This window comes from Chiloscyllium plagiosum, chromosome 24 (assembly GCF_004010195.1).
Source record: "Chiloscyllium plagiosum isolate BGI_BamShark_2017 chromosome 24, ASM401019v2, whole genome shotgun sequence".
In the NCBI taxonomy this organism is placed as follows: domain Eukaryota; kingdom Metazoa; phylum Chordata; class Chondrichthyes; order Orectolobiformes; family Hemiscylliidae; genus Chiloscyllium; species Chiloscyllium plagiosum.
The window spans coordinates 30,079,308-30,092,703 of record NC_057733.1 but is presented as its reverse complement, the minus strand read 5'-3'; the positions used below and the strand labels follow the sequence as shown (position 1 = coordinate 30,092,703).

Genomic DNA, 13,396 nt, shown 5'->3' with positions numbered 1-13,396 from the left:
TGCAGCCAATTTGTTTTTCTGATTGGCAAGATCCCAAAGACATGTAGTAGAAAGTGCTAGTGAACCAAAGGCATTTTCTTGACCTGATCTTTTCTCCAAAAACAAATAACTTGGTAATGAATGGCAGTAAAAAGATTTTTCGAATGGGGGTTATTGCATTAAATGTGCATTGAGGTCAATAAAATTCTTCGAAAGACCGCAGATATATAATACGTATGCAGTAAAATGTATGTGACACTTTGCTGAAATTTAAAGCAAAGATATCAATACTTATATCTATGGATATAAACTCAGGGCATGTAAAATCAATTTCATTTGTTCATTTAATCCCTCCCCGTAACATATTAAAAACTGCGTGATCATGCAGAAATATTAAATAGCAGATACAACATATGTTAAGGAGGCAAAATAATCTGAAAATAAAGAGCCAAGAAAGGATAATTACTTAAAGTTGGGTACTTCTGAACTGGTGCTTTCAAGGCAAACATTTTACAAATTACTTAGCTCCTTCCCTTATTAAACAGTTAAACATTGAGTCACTAGAGCTGGTTTTCATAATAATTAGAATTTGCTACTTTAAAAAGACATAATCCACCTTACGTGGCACCTGGCATAAAACCCATTTCCATATAAAGCAGCTTATCCTGTCACTCATTCCAAACACCTCCACATCAGATAGAATAATGTTCTATATTTAATCTAAGTTTCAATTTTGCAATATTTACTACTCAAATTTGCGATACCCACATCCTGCTTTGCGCATTACATTACTGATGCATTTACTTGGCATGAATTTGGTTCGCAGTGCACTACAATCTTGATTTAAAACTAAGTTGCCTTTTCTTGATGGGGTTAAACTAATCAGGCTGTCCACTGGTTGCCTGCTGAGAGGGAGCAAGCCCTACACAGTACAAATAAGGTGAAGTTTCAATCATCATAGGTTATTCATGCAATTGTGGTCTCAAAATATTCAGCACATATGTCTTGACGTTCATCTCCATAAAACACTGAGAAAAGAGGGCATGGCTGCAAGCTACTGTCTTGTGGAGAACTTTTCCAAAGTTGTCAAGTTACCACAGAATTATTCAAGTGATACTTTGCCAGTTTGTTGAGAATATTTTCAAATGGGGTGCTATGTTTCCTATATTTCCATAAGTCATATAACACCAGGTTATAGTCCAAAAGGTTTAACTTTTGGAGCATTGCTACTTTTTCAAGTGAGATGACTTCACCCGACGAAGGAGCAGCACTCTGAAAGCTTGCGATTTCAAATAAACCTGTTGGACCATAACCTGGTGTTGAGTGACTTCTGACTTTGTCCACCCCAGTCCAACACCGGCATCTCTACATCATGGCTCCTTTATTGTCAATATGCCTCCACAAAGAGACCCAATCAAACCATTTCACTTAATAGAAACAAAGAGTAAAATATCCAAATGCTGGAAAACGGAGATTAAAACAAAAAGCTGGAAATATTCAGGAGTGTGTGTCAATTCAGATATAAACCAGTGAAACAGAAACCAAGACCTTTACAGAATTTATTATCTCTACCTTTTCAAATTCCAGACCCATTTGTTGCCACTGTGCTTGTGCGGTGACTAGCTTTGTATCTTCTCGGTCACCCATTATAAAAAATGCACGTTAGCATTTCCAGCAAAGTTGAAGTTAATCTGTTTAATGTTTATTTGTTTTGAAGATATCCTCAACAGTGTCATGTTTCATTACAGTATTCACCTTCAACGTGCCATAACAGGCACTGGGTCTAGTTTGAACATGCAGCCAGTTTAACTGCCTGGTCAAATTTCTCAACCACTTTATTTCTTCCCTGAATGCAAAATAAACTCTCTGGGACATCTTCACCCAATTTACTGGGATATGATTTAACTTTTTCCAGTTAAGACTGTTGATTCAAAGTCAATCCTGATGTATGCTTCATTTTTAACCCCATACATTTCTCGGCCTCAGAATTCTGATTTCTGATCTTCATCTCCCCAAATTCTCATACTTCAAATTCTGTAGAACCCCACCTTGGCAAATCATCAAGTCATCGGGTCATACAGCATGAAAACTGACCTTTGGTCCAACTCGTCCATGCTAACCAGATTTCTGAAACTGATTAAGTCACATTTGCTAGCATTTGGTTCATTTCGCTCTAAACCCGTCCTATTCATATACCCATTCAGATGCATTTTAAATGTTGTAATTGTATCCCCCTCCAATACTTTCTCTGGCAGTTCATTCCATATGTGTACCACCCTCTGCGTGAAAACGTCACCCCTCAGGTCCCTTTTATATTTTCCCCTTCTCACCTTAAACGTATGCCCTTTAGTTTTGAACTCCCCTTCCCTGGGAAAAAGATCTTAGCTAATCATCGTAACCATGCCCCTCAAGATTTTATAAACCTCTATAAGGTCACCCCTCAATCTCCAATGCTCCAGGGGAAATAGCCCCAACCTCTCCCTATAATTCAAGCCCTCCAAACCCAGCAACTTCCTTGTAAATCTTTTCTGAACCTTTTCAAGTTTAACAACATCATCCCTACAGCAAGGAAACCAGGATTAAACAGAGTATTCTAAAACTGGCCTCACCAATGTTCTGCACAGCCACAACATGACATCCCACATGCACCACATTTACATTCATTGTAAAGATGCGTGCCAGTTTCATTTGAACCTTTTTTAAAACAGATGGCTTGCTCAATAATAAGACGATTTAATTTGATATTTTGTCTGTGTTAATAAATCAGATTTACCTCAGCTATTTTACAAGGCAACATACCCTTTTTAAGTTATTCCTGCACGTTCTTACCCCCAAACCTGAAGCAAGGAAATCTCTCAAGGATATCTCTCAAATTTTTATATTCATTTGGATTCTTATTATTTAAAGGACCTGGGTAATGCCGTAACTAATCCATGTCTGCAAAGTGGATATGCATCCACCAACCACCATGCTGCAGTTGAATGAGTGTGTCACTAAAACATGCATTATTGGGCTGAAGCTTCATGTGACTATTCCCTCCACCTGATCAGGGCCACCATCCTCTCCATCCAAATATTTCAGGTAATGCAAAAATTTCAAAGTTTTGAAATGTCTTGTTCCATTTAGGACTACACATTGCATCATGGAAAAAACAAAGTATCTAGGAGCAGGACTAGGCTGTTCAATCTTCCAAATTTGTTCCACCATTCAATATCTGATTCTCTATCTCAATGCCATATTCCTGCTTTCTCTCCACATCCCTTGATGCCTTTAAAATTTAAAAACACATCTCCCTCTTTCTTGAACACATTCAAGACCTGTCTTCAGAGCCTTCTGTGGTAAACAATGCCACAGGTTCATTACCCTTTGAGTCAAGATTTTTTTTTCATCTCAGTCCTACCCGGTATCCTGAGACTGTGACCCCTGATTGAGGATTCCCCAATCAGGCAAATCATTTGCTCTCCTTCCATCTGGTCTGTCCAGTCCTGATTACTATTTTATATGTTTCAATCAGATCCCCACTCATTCTTCAAAATGCAAGTGAATAGAGGCCGATTCAATTGTACTAGGTAGTACATTTGACAGCATTTTCTGCTCATCATTTCCAATGTTTTATGATCAGTTTCCACGGAAAGTTGCTTACTGAGCAGGTACGTCTCGAATTGAAACCAAATTGAGAGCAATTGTTTTATGTTGCAATAATTGGTTTATACTTGCAATCGGCTTTTGGATCCAAATGCAACTGGTTTGCCATCTTACACATTTACAGCAATTTTTGAGATGCATAGATTTTCAGGATTGTCTTCATTTAACATAATTTATTCGTTCATGAGATGTGTGCATTTCTGAGTATTCCTGCATTTATGATCCATTCCTACTGACCCAGGAGGTCATCCATCAGATTTAGACAGGTAAAAATGGCAAATTTCCTTCTCTATACAACATCAGTGAAACAGATTTATTTTAACGGTATTGACAGTGGCAATGCAAATACCATTCGGCTAGCTTTTCTCATACCTGATTTTAAATTTCTCCATTTGTCACAGTCGAATTTGAACCCATGTACCTCATAACATTCGCCTGGAGTTCTGGAATATTAGCCCCGTGATATTACCATTATGTTACCATCTCCCCTCCTTGGGCCGTAGAACAGTAGAATACATGTTTCTGCTGACAACACAGGTTTGATTGATTCGAAAACATGTTGATAATCCTCATGCCATCTATATGATACATGTTTTCTTTAGGGTTTGTTTAATGACACTGCTTTGTCAGAAAAGTTTGATATGCATGGCACTAGTGTTAAATTGTTGTGAAATAGACTATCAGCATTAAATTAAACAATGCAACTGTTAGACTTGGTGCAGAGCAGGTGGTGAGGCAACAAGAGAGACCAACACACTTGACTTCATCCTCACCAATCGACCTTTGCAGATACACTTGTTGGTGAGAGTAGCCACTGCACAGTTCTTGTGGAGATGAGGTTTGGTCTTCACACTGAGGACATCATCCATCATGCTGTCAATTGACCAAAGTGTTAAATAGGATTGATTTCAAGCAGATCTTGAAACTCTAGACTGGATATCCATTGGGGGTGTGGGCTATCAGTAGCTGCAAAATTGTGTTCAACTACTATTTACAACCTTGTGGGCCAACATATACCCTACTCTGTTGTTATCGAGTGAGGAGATCAAGCCTCGTACACTGAAGAGTGAAGGAGAGATATTTTTTTTCCAGTCACATCTAAAACTCTTGGACCATACCTTGGTGATTTCTTTATGGTTCAGTCTACTACTATAGCTCCCCAGTTCCTGTCGTCTGTTATTACTACCAGAATTATCTCTATCATAACTCCTTTCAGTTCTGATCCTCCCTTCATATTGATGCGTACAGCCTGTATCTGGGCAGCCTTGCATTTCGGAGAAAGTGAGGACTGCGGTAAAGTCCTAGGAAGTGTCGCCGAACAAAGATACCTTGGAGTGCAGGTTCATAGCTCCTTGAAAGTGGAGTCGCAGGTAGATAGGATACTGAAGAAGGTGTTTGGTATGCTTTCCTTTATTGGTCAGAGTATTGAGTACAGCAGTTGGGAGGTCATGTTGCGGCTGTACAGGACATTGGTTAGACCACTGTTGGAATATTGCATGCAATTCTGGTCTCCTTCCTATCGGAAAGATGTTGTGAAATTTGAAAGGGTTCAGAAAAGATTTACAAGGATGTTGCCAGGGTTGGAGGATTTGAGCTACAGGGAGAGGCTGAACAGGCTGGGGCTGTTTTCTCTGGAGAGTCGGAGGCTGAGGGGTGACCTTATAGAGGTTTACAAAATTATGAGGGACATGGATAGGATAAATAGGCAAAGTCTTTTCCGTGGGGTTGGGAGTCCAGAACTAGAGGGCATAGGTTTAGAATAAGAGGGGAAAAATATAAAAGAGACCTAAGTTGCAACTTTTTCACGCAGAGGGTGGTACGTGTATGGAATGATCTGCCAGAGGAAATGGTGGAGGCTGGTACAATTGCAACATTTAAGAGGCATTTGGATGAGTATATGAATAGGAAGGGTTTGGAGGGAGATGGGCCAGGTGCTGCCAGGTGGGACGAGATTGGGTTGGGATATCTGGTCGGCATGAACGGGTTGGACTGAAGGGTCTGTTTCCGTGCTGTACATCTCTATGACTCTATGACTGCAGATGCTTGAGATCAGAGTTGAGAGTGTGGTCCTTAAAAAGTGCAACAGGTCAGGCAGCATCCGAGAAGCAGGCGAATCGACATTTCGGGCATAAGTCCTTCATCGGGAATCATGATGAAGGGCTTTTGCCCGAAACATCGATTCTGCTGCTCCTTGGATACTGCCCAACCTGCTGTGCTTTTCCAGCACCACACTATCAGTCTTGCATTTCCACTAACATTCTTTGGGTCACTGAATGTCCCACTTGAGCCATTACAGCTGCAAGGAATTAATTTTTTCCCAATAATCATTTTTATGGCTTCTGATAGGTTACAGAAGTTTGTTTTTGTAAAAGTCTAACTCTAGTTAATATGTCCATGTTTTACACCTTAAATATAGTTTGCAAGTTTAAAGGCAAGCTGTGAATTAAGATTCTCCGAGCAGAATTTTTGCAATCTTGTTAAATCCTATTATTAGTGCCTCATATGCATTTAATACATCATTTTTATCATTAGATTACTTTTTTATATATTAAATTAGATTACTGACAGTGTGGAAACAGGCCCTTCGGCCCAACAAGTCCACATTGACTCGCTGAAGCGCAACCCACCCAGACCCATTCCCCTACATTCACCACTGCCCCTAACACTACGGGCAATTTAGCATGGCCAATTCACCTAACCTGCACATTTTTGGACTGTGGGAAGAAACCAGAGCAACCGGAGGAAACCCACACAGACACGGGGAGAATGTGCAAATTTCACACAGTCGCCGAGGCGGGAATTGAACCCGGGTCTCTGGCGCTGTGAGGCAGCAGTGCTAACCACTGTGCCACTGTGCTGCCCACTAACTGCTAAGCAATCACTGTAGTCGGCAGGACTATTTTCCATAATTTTAATAGAACTTCTAAAATGTCCTCAGCTTCCAACTGTTGAGATCCTAGCTCTGAGCACAGTGCAGCTCATCTTGCTTCTAGTAGGAAGTGACAGTGTCAAGGTCACAGTTTGTTTCTTTCTTGGCAAAGACTTAATCCATGTTCACATATCAACTTCATTTTCCATTGATTGTAAGGTTCAACTGCACAAAACATCAATGTAAAGTCATAAACCAACAGTTTGCTCTTAGTTTCAGTCATTCTTCTCTACAGTAAATTCAATTACAATCTGCTTTCTGAAAAGAAAGCAGAGTGGAAATTTCCCCTTCCTGGAAGCGGCAAAGAGAGGGGGCAAGCAAAGTGCATTATGGTGCAGGTTGATTCGGCAGAATACTTACCTCTTTCTTGCCACCTCAGCAATTAAGTGTTGGACATGAGAAAGCACAGGTGACTTTTTTAATCTGCTATCAATTAGGACCATTGGCCACTTCCCTTATTACCTGCTTGCCGTATTGGTGAGAAAAGGAGCTCGTATTCTAACTGGGAAACTGGACCAACTTATCAGCCACGTTGAGGAGGAAAGTTTCCAACCGCCCCGCAATCAGAGGCACAGATTTGAGTGTGAGTGAGTGAGTGAGTGTGTGTGTGTGAGAGAGAGAGAGAGAGAGAGAGAGAGAGAGACACACACACACAGACAGACAGACAGAGAGATCTTACCTTCATGCTGATGGATGTCCTAAGGAGTAAGCCTTGACCATCAGCCTTGAGGACCGAGAGTTACTGGCCTCTGATTGACTGGCAGCTGCTGGTGACCGGGGATGCCAGTGTTGAGAACTTTGATAGGCCGAGAAACTCACCAATGCTCTGACTGTCAGTTCTTAATAAACTGATTGATGCACAAGAGGTTGAGTTTTCTCAGCAGTAGGGTTACGGGTTAGTCACCACCTAACATGCTCTCCCTCACACCTTTCATTATTAAAAGGGAAACTCATGCTCTTATTATCTATCCTTCACCTTTAAATAACCATCCACTGCTAACAATGTCAACATGGATCCAAGCCAATCGGTGAAATAGAAACCAAGACACCTTTCTATGCAGACAGTTTGTTATCTTCTCAGTCTTATGGCTCCTTCCATATTAATCGATCAACTAATTTGACTAAATTGCATGGCAGCCATTTGTGATGGGCTTTTCCAATGGATGAATAAATTTCAAGTTACACATTCAAGACATTACCACGACCATGCTATGCCTTACACTGAAGTTATTCAATAGAGTGATATCGTTAATAGGACACAAACTGCAAAAAGACAAAACATATTCCCTCTCTAAAATTGCTTTAGAAGTCTTTTGAGTTCAGTTTGGTAATTATTTGTGTTATAAGAGTAGAATTTCCACTTTAAGTGCAATTGGCAATTCTTATGCAAATAATGGTCATTTTGAAAACTGCTCCTTCCCTCACCCACCCTGAATTTCTGTGCAAACACTCTTGTAAATTGACAAATGCATCATGTGTCATGAACTAGCACAATCAGGCAGGGTATTAAAACACCATTTAAAAATAAAATTGCTTTAAAAACTATTTATTGACATACTTAAGTGTGGTAGCTTGGAAAAGTTTAATTTGAACAGCTGAAAATGTGTTAATCACAAATAAAAACATCTTCATTAATGTAATAAAAGCAAACTACGGTGGATGCTCAAAATCAGAAGTAATAAAAATTCCTGAGAAAATTAGTAGGTCTGGCAAGATCTGACAGAGTTAACATTTCAAGTCCACAGAATTGGTAACGTTAACTCTGTTTCTTTCTTATCAGATGCTACCAGATTTGCTGAATTTCTACAGCATTTTCTGTTTTTACTTTAGTTAATGTTGCCATAATCTGTTAATAATTTGCTGTTAACTTCCTGACAATAACTTGTAAACATTGCCAACAACTATTCTCTTGTTAAGGTGGTTTTTGAAGTCAGTTCCTCAAGAAATGAAAATAAAAACCCTCCAAACATCACCCTTGCTTATTGTCCAAAATGTTTCAGTTTAATATTTGGAGCCTCTTCAAAAGGCCTACAAACAAGCAAAATTAGTAACTCAATGGTGATTATAATTCAACCTCTAGACAAGTCTGGCTTCTAGCATAAAACAAGCTCAGAATGTCACAGAAACACTCGCTGCACTGAATGCATTTTAGGCTTGAAAGTTTGGGATCTTTAGCACCAATTGTACAAATAACCTAGAAATGTGTTTTGAAAAAAAGTATCCTTAAGGGAGGTTGGGAGGTACATATCTTTTTGAAATATGATTCAGATCAATGTTCATTGTCTGGACAGTTACTTAGAAATGCTGGTATTTTGTTGAAGATAAATCAAAGGTCCAATTCTGATAGTTGAATGCCAATAGATATAAGAACACTGAAGTCAATTAGAACAAATTTTCATTTTGATCATAATTATGTTCTATTCCAATTTCAGATTTAGAAGATTTCAGGCTGTATAACAAGTATGGTATTAGCATGAAACAGTTTCCCTTTGTATTTTTGCTATTGTTAGAGCGTAACCTTAGAATCAGAGGCTGACATGACTCTGGAGCGTAATGAGCCTCTATGGAAGAGGGAATCAATGCAGTGTTAGGACCTTCCAAACTATCCACCAAAATCCAAATCATATCTGAGGTAGACAGTTATCAGGTGACAGTGCTCTTCAGTTACATGGGTTCAAAAAAACAAGCAAAGCAAAGCAACCTGCAATAACCAGCAGCTCCTCATATTATTAGTGTTCCTCCACAATTTAACCAAATTGTTATGTATAGTACTGTTCCTCATCACTCACGCTAAAGAGTACAAAGGCAACTGTTTGCCCTGAACGAGATGAAATGATAGCTTTTCTAAATATTTCATTAGTCTTCATTATTATAGCATCATTTCTAGCTAAGGACAGAAATTAATGTTGTAATTAATGATGGAATACTTCCTATTCACCTGGATGAGTGCAACGGCACTTAAGAAATGTGACACCATCCAGGACAATGCAGCCACTTGATTGGTATCACATCCTCAGACATTCACTCTCTCCACCACCAACAGTTAGTAACAGTAATGCATACTGTCTACAAGATGCACTGCAGACATTTACCAAGGCTCCTGAGACAGCACCTTCCAAATCCACAAACCTTACCATCTCGAATGATAAAGGCAGCAGATACATGGGGGAAAAAAATACTGCAAGTTTATCTCCAAACCTGACTTGGAAATATATATTTTTCCCTTCAGGGTTGGGTTAAAAGCCTGGAACTCACTCTTTAATGGCATTGTGGGTCTATCAAAACCAAATAAATTGCAGCAGTTCAAACAGGCAGCTCACCATCACATTTCATGGGCAACTAAGGAAAGACATTAAATGCTGGCCAAGCCACTGACACCCATATGCCGTCAACGAATAATAAAAGCACTAACAGCATAGATTTGTGTTAATGACATCAGTTGTTACAGCATAATGCAAGTCATCTGCTATAAACACCAGATTTTCTTACTGCAGAACTTTTCAGAGTATATGTCTTACAAATCCTGGATTGTTCCTGGATGTAAAATCACAAAAAGTCTCCTTCTAGACATTAATTGTCACTGTTCATCTCAATTGCCTGTTCACTCTGCAGTTTATCAATCTAGTTACATTGGACTTTAACATTGTGCATTTTTGTGTGAAGAACTGTCACACTGTCAGCAACCCACTTGGGTGAACTGTTCAAGGAGGACCAAGAATAGCTTATTGAGAAACCTTCGGAATTTCTCACAGATTAAACTTTAGTTTCTAGAGAATTTTAACATCAACTTTCCTGGCTCCGAACCCCTGACTCCAGATTGGCTCAATCAATGTCCTTGCCATTACATTCCTCCGTCCGTAGAGAGGGGAAAATCACCCCTGACTTCTTTGGCACCATGTGTCCCTTGCCCCTGAGCAGTTATGTCTCGTTTTACTTACAGTTCACAGTCTGGAGTTCCTTTGCTATATTCCTCTGGCTCTCTACCTCTCTCTCCACTATAAAGCTTTTCTCTTCATATTAACTTTTCTCACCTTTCAACAAAGCATTTTTTTTAATGTCTCAATGCCACTCCTTTGGAATCATCCTCTTCATTAAAGCCATCACCTAAATATAGAAGTGCTATTGAAAGAAGGGGATGCTAGTTTCTAACTTAAGATGCTCTTGTCTTGAGAGAAAAGAAATCCCAAAGTCCATGCACACAATATAAGCCAGGCTAAAACACCATTTTGGAGCACTTCCTTCACAAATATCAATACAAATCTATTGTTGTGGTATTACATTCAAACCATTCACAGAGATTCATAGCCTGACATACAAAGCAAGCACATTAAAACTGTTGAACAAATGCAATATATGGATAGTATCTACACAAGTTGCCACAGCACTTCCCATGATTTGTGATGCAGAACACCTAATCCACTATGTCGGAATCCATCTTGAGTGAGGGACACATGCTGGCTAACTGCAGGGTGTCTGGCAACCTTCTAAAATATTGGAAGCTCACACCTTCCTGAGTTATGGTCTGTAATAGCTCTACATGTAAGTCAGCCATACTGCTTACAATGCGCTGCTGCCTGTGCTACATCTTATACTTGTGGTTTGCCACAAGGATGCGCTGGGACCTCATCATTTTCCTATTTAAATAAATGAATTGAAAGAAGGGACCAAAGATAAAGTTGCTAAATTTTGTTGATGACACAAAGAATGATAAGTTCTATTTTAATTAGGTTAAGTTAATGAGAAAAGACCTGACAAATGAAGAAGAATATGCGAAAATGTGAAATCATTAATTTTGGAAGAATTATTTGGTATAAATGGTCAGAGATTGCCCAGTTCGGCACTGCAGAGGGAGCTGAGTGTCCTAGTGCATGAATTACAAAAGGTTCATATGCAGGTACAACAACTAATCAAGAAAGATGTTACTGTTTGTTCCAAGAGGAATGGAATACAAAATTAGGGAAGTTATGCTTCATATTTTCAGGGCATTGGTGAGACCACATCTGGAGTATTATGCATAATATTGGTCTCCTTATTTGAAGATATAAATGTATTGGAAACGTTAAACGGAGGTTTACTGGACTAATAACTGGAATGGGGAGGTTGTTGTGTAAGGAAAGGTAGACCAGGCTAGACTTGTATTTACTGGAGCTTAGCAGGGGAAAAGGGAACTTGATTGTAACGCATAAGATTCTGAAGGGTGTTGACAGGTCAGATGCCAAAAGGATGTTTTCTCTTGTGGGAGAATCTGGAACTCTCAGCTGGAGCCATTGTTTAAAAACAAAGGGCCAACCATTTCAGATAAGAATATCTTTCTCAAGGGATTGAGAGACTTTGGAACTTTCTTCCTGTAAAGGTGGTAGAAGCAGAGTCTCTGAATATTTTAAGGCAGAGGTAGATAGAGCCTTGCCAAGCAAGGGATGAAAGGGTACGAGGCAAAGTGCAAGCACAGAGTTGGGATTATATTCAAATCAGCCGTGATTGTATTAAAGGACAGAGCAGGCTTGAGGTGGTAAACAGCCTACTCTTTCTCCTAATTCATATCTTGACATATAAATAAATGAAGAAATTATCCTTTTTTTTTACAAAATTTATTCACAGGATGTAAATATTACTGGTTAGATTAGCACTTTTAGCTCATCTTTAAATGTCCGTCAAAAAGTTGTTGTGAGCTGCTTTCTTGAACATAATAGTTTCATGATGGTTAGGGAGGAAGTTCAAGGCTTTTGTTACAACATTGTAGATTCCCCCATAAGCAAAACAAAAATTTTATCAAAATGCACGCAGCATTTTTTAAATACTTTGGAACATATTGCTTACTTTAAAAGGCAATGCTTGCATGCAAGTTATTGTTCTTGATAGATTCTTTTAGATTCTTTAGATTAGATTCTTTACTGTAGCAAGTCCTATTAACAGAAATTACTAATACAATTGCTGGTTTATTTGTCAATCAAATTATCTCCAGTTGATAAATCTAAACAATCGATTATCAACGTCATTCAATATAGTTAAGGTTTTTAGGACTGGTCTTGTGGTGTCAAAAAATGATTGTCAATATAAATTGGCCATCAGACAAATTGTCAATTAGTTTCATAATTAGTATCCATGATTTATTGACATCATTTGATGCAAACAGCTATCTCTAGTAAGCAAATTATTAGTTTGTGTCAATGGGGCTTCATTAGCTACTAGGTTTTCTGATTTGGTCACTGAATGGATTGTTCATTTAAACATCCTGTGCATGGACCTGGGTAACAACAAATATAATCTTCATTTGTCATGCGGCAACAATGTAGTTGTCCTGAGCTGACCCTGGTTCCCTCTGAAGAATATGCTTGCTCATCAATGACTAAGGTCTGTTCAAAAACACTTTGCCTGACTATACACAGTTGCTGTTGATGCTTCTGGTAAAATGAAAAGTGCATGACCTCTATCAACTTGAAGAACATGAGCAGCAAACGTATGACAATCCAAGTTGGTCATATATCACATAAATTGTTCATTGACATTGGGTCAAAATCCTAGCACTGCTTAAGTATATTGGAGTATATTCACCATAAAGACTGCACTGGATCATGAAGGCAATCACCAAGACCTTTTCATGGGCAATTATGGACCAGCAATAAAAGGTTTGTCTTTCCATGAATGGCCACAACCCAAACACGACAAAGAAATATTACAATATGGTAAACAGATTTCCAAAATAGTCAAACTGCTGGGTAGATTAAATTAATTCTATTAAAGCTATAAATATCAACAGAGTTTTATACCAGAATACACATTGCTAAACATCTACAGCATTGGTTCACAAAAAAGCTGTTTACAGCTTTAGAAAAGAACACACTT

General features: G+C 38.9%; 1 protein-coding gene across 15 annotated transcripts in view; it reads right to left on the bottom strand.

Annotated features, from left to right (window-relative positions):
• Positions 1-13,396, bottom strand: part of rbfox3a (RNA binding fox-1 homolog 3a) — a 1,786,123-nt gene that overhangs the window by 718,481 nt on the left and 1,054,246 nt on the right. The gene's annotated exons all lie outside the window — the stretch shown is intronic.